Source organism: Emys orbicularis, chromosome 3 (genome assembly GCF_028017835.1).
Source record: "Emys orbicularis isolate rEmyOrb1 chromosome 3, rEmyOrb1.hap1, whole genome shotgun sequence".
Lineage (NCBI taxonomy): Eukaryota > Metazoa > Chordata > Testudines > Emydidae > Emys > Emys orbicularis.
Window position 1 is genome coordinate 194,229,313 of NC_088685.1, and position 11,643 is coordinate 194,240,955.

Consider the following 11,643-nt stretch of genomic DNA (forward strand, 5'->3'; position numbering starts at 1 on the left):
TTTGTTGTTCCTCTTCTCCAAATCTGTCTCCAGGCTAGTGAGCATAATACTGCAAACAGCTGAGTATCCTTCTTCAATGATTTGGCACTAAATTTTGTAGCTGCATGTTCAGAGGTGCTCAGGACCCACAATTCTCATTGATTTCACTGTTTTGGGAACCTGGTAACTTAATATCAGGACACTTGACTTTATATGCCAAAATATAGATGTGCATGCCCACCTTTAGGTCCTTTGGCCCAGATCCCTAAAGGGAATTAAGCACCTAAATAGCTTTGATGATTTAGGCCTTAGTTTGAAAGTTTGGGCCATACACAGAATTTGCAAAAGGAGAAAATCTTGAAGTGCTCAACTAGAACTGTGGAGATGGGAATTTCAGTTTAAAGCTTTTTTTCCAGATGGTGTGGGTAATTAAAGTTATATTGTAAAGAGTATTCACTCTAGTTTTCTGAAAGCAAAGGGAAAATAATACTGGGAATTTAGAAAACATGAATTTTTAAAAACCAATAAGCTACACTAACTTCCTATAAAATCCCCTGACCTTAAATTTTTATTTGGAAATACAAGATTCTGAATGAGACCAGCCTGGGTAAACAGGTATAATTTGCTTGGCAGAAACAGTGTTTATGATAATGGTACTTTAAACTACAATTTTGTCACAGAAATTTTTACTTAATTTCACAGCAGGGTTGTGTGTGTGGGGGGGGGGAAGGTCATGGAAAAGGGGGGGAGATTGACGAGTGAGCCCACCCTGCATGCACCTTGCAGCAGCAGTTCCTGTGCCATGGGGCAGGGGCTGGGCCTGGCTCCCTGCTCTGGGCGTTGTGACCTCGTGGACATGCTTGCAACTGCACTCAGGTTTGATGCGTTTGCCGCTTTGGAGATGGAGATGGAGATGTAGAGGGCAGAAGGCCAAATTTGATTGGCATTGCAATCTAGCACGTGGGGTTGCAATGTCACTCAGGTTTGGTGTGTTCCCCTCTCTGCAAGTGGAGATGGAAGGGAGTAGGGATGGTTGGGCCCAACTTGAGTGACACTTAGACCCCATGCACCAAGTCACAATGCCATGTGGGTGGGGAGGCATTTCACAGGGTTTGCAGGCATTTCACAGACTATATTCAAATTCTGTGATCTTTGTGACAAAATCATGGCCCAACTTACACAGGACCTGATCCACAGCCCACTGGAAAGACTCCCACCGACTTCAGTGGATTTTGGCTCAGACCCATAGTACTTTTCACCCAAGGATCCCCAAATGTTTTACCAATACCAGTTAGTTAAATCACACAATGCCTGAATGAGCTAGGTATTATTATCCCCATTTTACATATGGCCAAAAGGAGGAACAGGGAGATTAAATGATGTGTTCAAACAACTCAGTGACTGTCAGGAATAGGGTCCATGGGTCCTTCCCAATGCCTGTTCCTCTTCTCTGACCACTAGCCCATACCCCATCCCATATCGATCGCACCATAGCACATATAAGAAATCTTGGGAAAACCCACTAAGTGATTTTTAATGAAACCACCAAGAGAAGGAAAGAAAAAACAAATCTATAATAACACCATTTTACAGCACCTTAGGCTCACAGTATTGACCTTTTCCCACCTGACTGGTGCCAGGTATAATGAAATTTAATAAAATTAATATCAAACCAAGGGGATCATCCACCAAAAAAGCACTTGTTGGTGGGTTGGTGTATTCTTTTGCCTTCTCTCTGCTTTATTCACTCTTTTTGAGACCTTAAACATAGTATAAAGTAGTATTTATTTGTACAGTCCATGCCTACTTCCCTCCCCCACCCAATCTCTTACTGTTCTGGGCTGCAATGAAGCAGCCACAATATCTCAGGCTTGCCTCACACACACACACAATCCCATTTGGATTGAAATACTGGTATTTAGTCTGAGTTTCATCTTCAACATTCATACCTGGTCTATCATGGTGTCATGTTGGATAGAACTCTCACAGATCGTGACCATCTTACAAAGACAGTGACTAAGGTCAAAACACACAATAATCTGTTTGGAAAACTGGCTGAAATGAGCACCAATGCTCAAATGTTACACACCTCAGCCTTGGCACTTTGTTACTCAGTGGCGCAATACTGCGCTCCAGTATGGGCTCGCTCATCTCACACAAGGATGATCAATGTACAACTTAATTCCACCATGTGTATTATTTAAGGTACACTTAAATCTACAGTTCTCTGCAATATTGCTCCACCCAGTGTTTGCAGAGAGAAAAGTGTAGTAAAGCTCATGACAAAATTGTGTGATATGCCACATCTACCGTTAACTAAAGACCAGGGCCGGCTCTAGGCACCAGCAAAACAAGCTGGTGCTTGGGGCGGCACATTTCTAGGGGCGGCATTCTGGCGCCGGCCATGCTGCCCCTAAAAATGTGCCCCGGCTGCCCTAGCTCACCTCCGCTGCTGCCACTCGCGCGCCGCTGCTCGCCCTCCCTCCCAGGCTCTCAAACCTGGGAGGGAGGAGGAGATCCCGAGCGGCCGCGGCGCGCGAAACAGCTGATTCGCGTGCTGCTGCTCCCCCTCCCTCCCAGGTTTGAGAGCCTGGGAGGGAGGGGGAGATCCTGAGCGGCCTCAGCGCACGAAACACCTGATTGGCGCGCCGCTGCTCCCCCTGCCTCCCAGGTTTGAGAGCCTGGGAGGGAGGGGGAGACCCTGAGAGGCCGCGGCGTGCGCGCTGCTTCTCCCCCTCCCTCCCTCCCTCCTAGGCTTGAGAGCCTGGGGGGAGGAGGCAGGGCTGGGGATTTGGGGAAGGGGCGGAGTTAAGGCAGGGCCGGGGGTGGTGTAAGAAAAAAATGGGGGGGGCGGCCAAAATTGTTTCTGCTTGGGGTGGCAAAAATCCTAGAGCTGGCCCTGCTAAAGACTTGTTTAATCCACCACAAGGTTGACTGCCCTCAGAGCACCCACTCTGGATAAATTTACCAGGTGGTAAGGATTTACAGTAGAGGACCCCTGGTGAGCTTCATGGTCTGCAGAAAAAGTGACAAATAATGATCTTGTCTCAGACCACGCTCAACATCTACCTGAGTTTGATTTACCACGAAGGCAATGGAGCTTTCTTAACTGGTTTCATACTGGACATGGAATTTGTGCTGCAGCAGAATTTCAGTGGTGTTTTAGAGACAGTCCACTATGTCTATGAGGGCAGTCACAAACCATGACACACATTGTTGAGGACTGCAAAATGACAACTTCCTGGAGGTCTTCGTGCCTTGAACATTGCTGATAAAAATGCTATGACGTGGCTTAACCAGATTGCATACACCAAATAAAAAATTCCAGCAACTCCTGAATTCACAAGCTAACATTCACAAGTGTGAGGGGGATTGTTCACCAGAATGCAAACTCTGGTTCTTCCCCAGAGACTAGCCTCTCACTTGCCCCACAAATTCTCTTTCCATCATAAAACCAGAACTAGTGAAAAACTAAAGGTATGTGGTGCTTTCCATAACATAGGGCATGATACGGTTCCTTCCATGAAGCATTTAGAGCCAGGTTTGATGTCCTCCCGACTTTGAATGTTACCTTATATACTGAAGTCAGTGGGACCCCTCAAACTGTAAGGCACTACTCAGTGTGTGCAAGGCCTTAGAATCTAATATAAACAAGACAAATCAAAAGGCCTGAGAGCTCAGATAGGTGGTTATGGAGACCAGCAGAAGAAAGGGTCATGGGAAAGGTGGAGTTTAGGGAGGAATTTGAAGAAGAAGAAGACAACCATTGTAATTGTAGGGAGCAGACATAAAAATTATGTGAAGCTCAGAGAAAGAGGAATCATAGATTCCAAGGTCAGAAGGACTCATTGTGATCATATAGTCTGATCTCTTGTATAACATAAGCCACAGAACTTCCCCAGAATAATTGCTAAAGCATATTTTTTTAGAAAAACATCCAATCTTGATTTACAAATTGTCAGTGATGGAGAATCCACCCCAACCTTTGATAAATTGTTCCAATGGTAATTACCCTCGCTCTTAAGCATTTATGCCTTATATCCAGTCTGAATTTTCTAGCTTCAGCTTCCAGCAATTGGATAGTGTTATACCTTTCTCTGCTAGATTGAAGAACCCATTATCAAAAATTTGTTCCTCATGTATGTGTAATGAAGTTATCCCTTAACATCCCCTTTGGTAAGCTAAATAGACTGAGCTCCTTGAGTCTGTCATTTCATCATTCTAATCATTGAATCATTCTTGTGGTTCTTCTCTGAACCCTTTCCAATTTATCAACATCCTTCTTGAATTGCGGACACCAGAACTGGACACAGTATTCCACCTGTGGTTGTACCAGTGCCAAATAAAGAAGTAAAATAGAATAATAGAATAATAGAAGATTAGGGTTAGAAGAGACCTCAGGAGGTCATCTAGTCCAACCTCCTGCTCAAAGCAGGGCCAACACCAACTAAATCATCCCAGCCCGGGCTTTGTCAAGCCAGACCTTAAAAACCTCTAAGGATGGAGATTCCACCACCTCCCTAGGTAACCCATTACAGTGCTTCACCACCCTCCTAGTGAAATTGTGTTTCCTAATATCCAACCTAGACCTCCCCCACTGCAACTTGAGACCATTACTCCTTTTTCTGTCATCTGCCACCACTGAGAACAGCCAAGCTCCATCCTCTTTGAACCCCCCTTCAGGTAGTTGAAGGCTGCTATCAAATCCCCCCCTCACGCTCTCAAATCCCCCCTCACTTCTCATCCACTATAATCCCCAGGTCTTTTCCTGCAGAACTGCTTCTTAGCCAATCAGTCCCCAGCCTGTAGCCGTGCATGGGATTCTTCCATCCTAAGTGCAGGACTCTGCACTTGTCCTTGTGGAACCTCATCAGATTTCTTTTGGCCCAATCCTCCAGTTTGTCTAGGTCACTCTGGACCCTATCCCTACCCTCCAGTGTATCTACCTCTCCCCCCATCTTAGTATCATCCGCGAACTTGCTAAGGGTGCAATCTATCCCATCGTCCAGATAATTAATTAAGATGTTGAACAAAACTGGCCCCAGGACCCACCCCTGGGGTACTCTGCTTGATACCGGCTGCCAACTAGACATCGAGCCATTGATCTACCCAGCTTTCTATCCACCTTATAGTCCATTCATCCAATTCATCCAATCCATACTTTTTTAACTTGCTGGCAAGAATACTGTGGGAGACCGTATCAAAAGCTTTCCTAAAGTCTAGATATATCATGTCCACCACTTTCCCCATATCCGCAGAGCCAGTTATCTCATCATAGAAGGCAATCAGATTGGTCAGGCCTGACTTGCCCTTGATGAATCCATGTTGACTGTTGCTGATCACCTGCCTCTCCTCCAAGTGCTTCAAAATGGTTTCCTTGAGGACCTGCTCCATGATAAACTCTCTACTCCTACTCAAAATTACCCCGTTTATACGTCCAAGGACTGCATTCCTTTTTGGCTACAGCATTGCACTAGGAGCTCATATTCAACTGATTATACACCTCCACCTGCAAATATTTTTTAGTCAATGCTTCCCACGATAGAATTTCCCTATCCTGTAAGCATGGCTTATATTCTTTGTTCCTAGATGTATACATTTACATTTAGCCGTATTAAAATGCATATTACATTCCTGTGCACAGTTTCCCAAGAGATCCAGATAACGCTGTATCAGTGACCTGTTCTCTTAATTATATACCACTCCCCCAATTTTTGTGTCTGCAAACTTTATCAATGATAAATTTATGTTTTCTTCCAGGTCAATGATGAAATGTTAAATAGCTTATGACCAAGAATTGATCCTTGTGGGATCTCACTAGAAAGACACTCACTCGATGATGATTCTCAGTTTACAGTTATATTTTGAGACCTATCTATTAGCCAGCGTTTAATCCATTTAAGGAGACAAGGAACCTTGAAGGAGACAGGGTTAGGCTAGACACAGAAAGTGAGAAGGGGAGGTGAGACCTCTTGGAGAGGATATCTGATTCCAGAGCTCCATTGCCAGCAATATGCTGGCCACACTCAGCTTTGTATCTTCTTCTCCACAGATATGATCAGTTCTGTCACAAACATGTCAAAGGCCTGCAGGAGATCAGTGCATGCATAAAGAGCCGCTATGTCAGACTGAATGTGGGCAAGAGTGAAATGACGCCGGTGGGAAATGAGAAGTCCTTACTGAAAGCAGTGAAAAGACTGGCTCCATCAGTCAAAAGCATCTGCCTTCTATTCACCAAGGGCAAGAAGTCTTTGAGTCTTACCAGAAATATCACTACTCCAGGTGGCAAGAAATGTGTCCTTCCACCTCTCTGGATAGTCCTGGGGGAATTCTGCACACCAAAAATTAAAAATTCTGTGCCAAAAAAATAAAAATTCTGCATTTTAAAATTCTGCAAAATTCTGCAGATTTAATTTGTCAGAGTAACACAATATAATCACACCAGTTTCAATTATGTTGGTTATTTATTTAAGCTACAATACAATGGATGGGGAATGGGAGTGGGGAGCATTGAAGGAAATCCCCAAATCCCCTTTGTCTAATAGAAAAATAGCTAGGTTTGACTCTTTATTTCTAATCATTAGTGAACAAATATATGCAGCCATATGCTTAGTATTACATCATAGGCAACTGAAGAGCAAGTGAGGGCTGGGGAATCAAACTCAAATTTATATTGGCTACTGATCATCTCAGAAAGGTGAGTAGTAAACAGTTCGTGGAGTGCATTTTGACAGGAAAATTTTTCAATCCAAAAATTTAGACCAGTTCTAAGCACTAAACCAGCACTAAAGCAACATAAACAGTTCTAAGGCCACATTGTCCTTTACAATAAGGCTCCTTTACACCACTCTGGCAAGGTAAAGGAGCCTTAAAACTTTTACACCTGTTTTATGCTCCTGGGGGAATTCACTAAAAATGGAAACAATTCACTAACAACAATGGGAACAACTAAACACCCAGCCTGCCATACCCCCGCGCTGATTCACATCTCCACCAGCTGCTCCAGACTGCCGGGGAGGAGCAAGTGACTGCTCTTGCAGCTTCCCTTGGCTTCTCCTCATAAGTTATTTTTCTGCGGGGAAGCAAAGAAATCTGTGGACGACATTAATTCTGTGCCCGCACAGTGGTGCAGAATTCACCCAGGAGTAGAGGACGATCTACCCACAATGATCAATGCATTGTTCACCTCCAGAATACACTGTAGCTGGGGCTGCAGGTGGAGGCCAACTTACAATGCATGCAGCAGCCTGTTTTAGCAAGAATAAAATGCTAAAAACACGTCATATTGGTCTTCTGCTCCCGTTATTAGCTCCAATAATTTTCAGTGCCATGTCCAGGCTGTGATCTTTAAGGCCCTCAGCATGTTGGGGAAAAGCTACAGAAGTCTCTGCTACTGTGTTTATGACCCACTGAGACAGTAGTGTTCCTCTGGGACAACACAGCTAAAAATGCCCAGGGCATAGTCCTCAAGAGCTGGATAAAATATTTTTAGGTTAGTGTTCTGTTGAATGAGCTACCAGAGGAAATTAGATTGAGCTCTACCATTAGCGTTTGTAGAGTATGGTACAAGATTTACCTTTTTGCAAAAACCTTGCAATAAGTGAAGGTGAAAACAATAACAACATTAATAATAACAACAATGTAACAGAACAAACGTAACGTGCTGTATGAGAGGAGATCATGCTAGGGTTTGAAGACAAAGACGAGGAGCTTGATACAGTATCTGGTACAGTAACAATAGGAAGCCAGTGAACAGATTTGAGGAGGGGGTGTTGATATGATCAGAGCAGCAAGAAGAGAAAATTACTTTAGCAGCTGGGTTTTGGACAGACTAGAACAGAGTTCTCAAACATGGGCCCACGGGCCGCATGCGGCCCATGGAGTTATTTCCTGCGGCCTGCCATAGGCGCTGACTCCCCCCCTTTCCCCCATCTCTTCACCCCCCCGAGTGCACCATGTCCCTGCTCCTCTGCCTTAAGACACTTAGGACTTTCCATGAGGGAGGGGGGAGAAGCGGGGATGCGGCATGCTCAGGGGAGGAGGTGGGGAAGAGGCGGGGCCAGGGAGGGGATTTGGGGAAGGGGTTGGAATAGGGGCAGGGATGGGGCGGTGTTGGGGTGGGGACTTTGGGGAAGGGGTTGGAATGGGGCGGGGAAGGGGTGGGAAGGGGCGGGGCATGTACTGAAGTGTTGCTAGATACCTCTTGTGGCTATGGTAACACCCCTCTTTTCATTAAGTGCCAGCAATGTGCTTGGTAAGACCTCTCTAGCAGAGATACACAGGAGCCAGGATGCACAAGAAGACCCAGAGGAGGGATTAACTTGGAGCAGTCTGGGAGAGGGGGTTGTTTATTTGGGCATCTGTGGCGTGATTTGGATCATACGTGTCATTCCCCTTGGCTTCAGGGCTTTGTTGCAATGCACATGCTATCAGAGCCTGTTCTGAAAGGTGCTAAGCACCCTGAGATCCCACTGGTCTCAATGGGAGGAGAAGGCACCTCAGCTCTGCACAAAGGAAGTTCTAACAGAGAGATGACCCAAGGTGAGGGGATTCAAAACCTGCGTCCCAGCCCCTTGCTGTTCTGGGCTGTGACCTGAGGCTGAAAGGTGCTGCTAGCTGCCTTCTGTGAGGTTCAGCGCATTCTCACGGCCAATGGCTCTTAGCCCATCAGTCCCCATCAGACCCCATGACAGCTCACTCTGCTTCCGCATGGTAATGGCAATGCTTGGAAGTACATATATATGTGAACAGTTTTTCTCTTCCATGAAGATTAACAAATTTGTGTTAAGGTCAAGGCTCACTGACGAACATTTACAAGCAACACTGAGATTGGTTTTGTCTCAGGATATCAAACCTAATATTGATGCTCTGGTTGATGCAAAATGCTGCCAGCTAAGTGGCCAAAAATGAAATGACTGTCAAAATTAGCACTGACTTTTCACATTACAGTTTTTAAAAAGTTAAAACATTGACTTTTAATAGCATACCATATTACTCTTCATTTTTTTCATTTTTGACTATACTTTTGTATTGTTGTATGAAAAGGTTTCAGTGATGCGGCCCTTGGGCCAATGTACTAGTCCTCATGTGGCCCTCGTGGTGATCTGAGTTTGAGATCCCTGGACTAGAAGAATGACAGAAAGGGGCAAGTACCTAAGGTGATAGATGAACAAAGCTGCTGGCAGTGGAGATAATATAATAATAATAATAATAATAATAATAATAATAATAATAATAATAATACTGAGCACAGGACTTACATACTATGTTACATTTTCACAGAGTGGCACAAATGTAAAACAATTCCCAAAATACTCATGGTATAGCTATAGGCCAATATTGTCATCCTTATTTTATAGATGAGATACTGAGAAATAAATGGATTTTAATCGTGGATGAAGATGTGATGAGATTTAGTAAGAGTTTGGATCAGGGTGGATAGACGGTGAGAGAAGCCAAAGTTGATTTTTGGAGAGAAGGAGGATGGCAGAGCTGTCAGTGGCAAGATGAGGAAGAGACGAGAAATTAAGAGGAAAGAGAAGTTCAGCTTTGGAGAGACTGAGTTTGAGGTGATGGCAAGACAAGTAGGAGATGTATGAGAGACAATCAGTAATGCAAGACTGAATGGAAGGTTGTAGGGCATAGCCAGAGATGTAGCTTTAGGACCCATCTGTGACGTTGCACTCCATATTTTTATAAAAATATGTTTATAAGTGTGAATATAATGTAACTGCAATATGCTTTATGCAAAAGCTCTCTTGTAAGGTATCATTACAAATCTTATAATCTCCTGAATGTGGTCATCCTATTTGTATGAATGTATCATTCTTGTATCTGAAACTAGGAATATGAAATATAACTCTGAGGTCCTATTGTAATTATACAAAGTGTGGGCCATTAATGGTGGCTTAGAATCTTGATGGCTCCCATTAACTAGGACAATTGGTTGTAGATGGCTTTGTTTACTTGTAAGCCTTCCTGTATACATGTGTGCCAGTGAGTGGGTAATGAAGTCTCACAGGACAGGTGAACATATCACAACATACTGGAATCCATCTTTACCTGGTGGTTTCCCATTTAGAAGCAGGGGGAGAACCCAGAGAGAGACAAAGGATTCCCATCTTGTGCCAAAGCTGTAAAAGGGGGTGGAACAGAATAAAGGGGTCCCAGTCATGTGGAATCCCCTGCTTTTCATCTAAGATGCCTGCTGGAACTAACAAGAACTGTACTGGGGAAAGGATTGGGCCCAGACTAGGAAGGAGTCTAGTCTGTGAAAGAAGCTTATTGGAACATCTCTGAGGGTGAGATTTACCTGTATTCAGTTTCTTAATGTATTAGGCTTAGACTTGTATGCTTTTGCTTTATTTTACTTGGTGACTTACTTTGTTCTGTCTGTTATTACTTGAAACCACTTAATTCCTACTTTTTATTCTTAATAAAATAACTTTTGTTTATTATTGAACCCAGAGTAAGTGATTAATACCTGGGGGAGCAAACAGCTGTGCATATCTCTCTATCAGTGTTATAGAGGGCGGACAATTTATGAGTTTACCCTTTATATGCTTTATACAGAGTAAAACGGATTTATTTGGGGTTTGGATCCCATTGGGAGCTGGGTGTCTGGGTGCTGGAGACAGGAGTACCTGCTGAGTGGTTTTCAGTTAAAGCCTGCAGCTTTGGGGACGTGGTTCACACCCTGGGTCTGTGTTGCAGCAGGCTTGAGTGTCTGGCTCGACAAGACAGGGTTCCGGAGTCCCAAGCCATCAGGGAAAACGGGCTCAGAGACGGTTTCAGCATGTCAGGTGACAGTCCCAAGGGGATCTGTGACCAAACCCGTCACACCATCAATATAGAGGTGCTAGCTGCAACTATGGATCAAAGGGATGTTATCAAATTAGACTCCATAGTGGAAGAAGAGGCCTAAGAGACAGGGTAGATGGGAGGACCAAGAGTGACCAGATGAGACACGGAGCATTTAGCAAGGTAGAGTAGGAGAACAGTTGTGAAAGGGAAAGTGATGCTAAAGGCAGCATACAGATTGAGAATGAGAGTAGGGAAGTGCCCAGATAAGAAGGTGCCAATAACACAGGGACAATATGTATAGCTTACTCCTTAGTTAACTCCTCTCACAAACATTTCTTAAAAAGTCCTTTATTTAGATATCTTTGAAGATGCTCTGTAAAGATGTATCTTAGGAAATCTACATCTACAGGGGAAGACGGCTCCATCTTGATTATCTTTTTCATCTTATGATGTAATGCTTATATTTCCCACTACTGACAGACACAGGAAGCCATTAGTTTCCTGTCAAGACTGAAGGCACTGAAGTTAGACTAACGGGAGAAAAATTTCCAGAGCTAAGGATCTTGTTGTAAGAAGGCCCTTCCCGTCTTTCTTAGTGTTACCTTCATTGCTTCTTGGCATATCTGCTATAGTGAAAGCCAAGTGGTTTGTTGCAAAAGCATCAGGTGGAAATGGAGGGGTCCAAAAAGTCCTTTTAACAGTGTTACTTAACAAAACATTGAGTGGAATTAATTGTAGTTCTTCCAGCAATCCTCCCTCTTTGGGGAGATTATTTTGACATCTTCTACTTAACAAGTTCTACATACATTTCAAGTCTTAGAATTTGCCCATTGTGCTGTCTGAAAGGCCATTGGACATGAT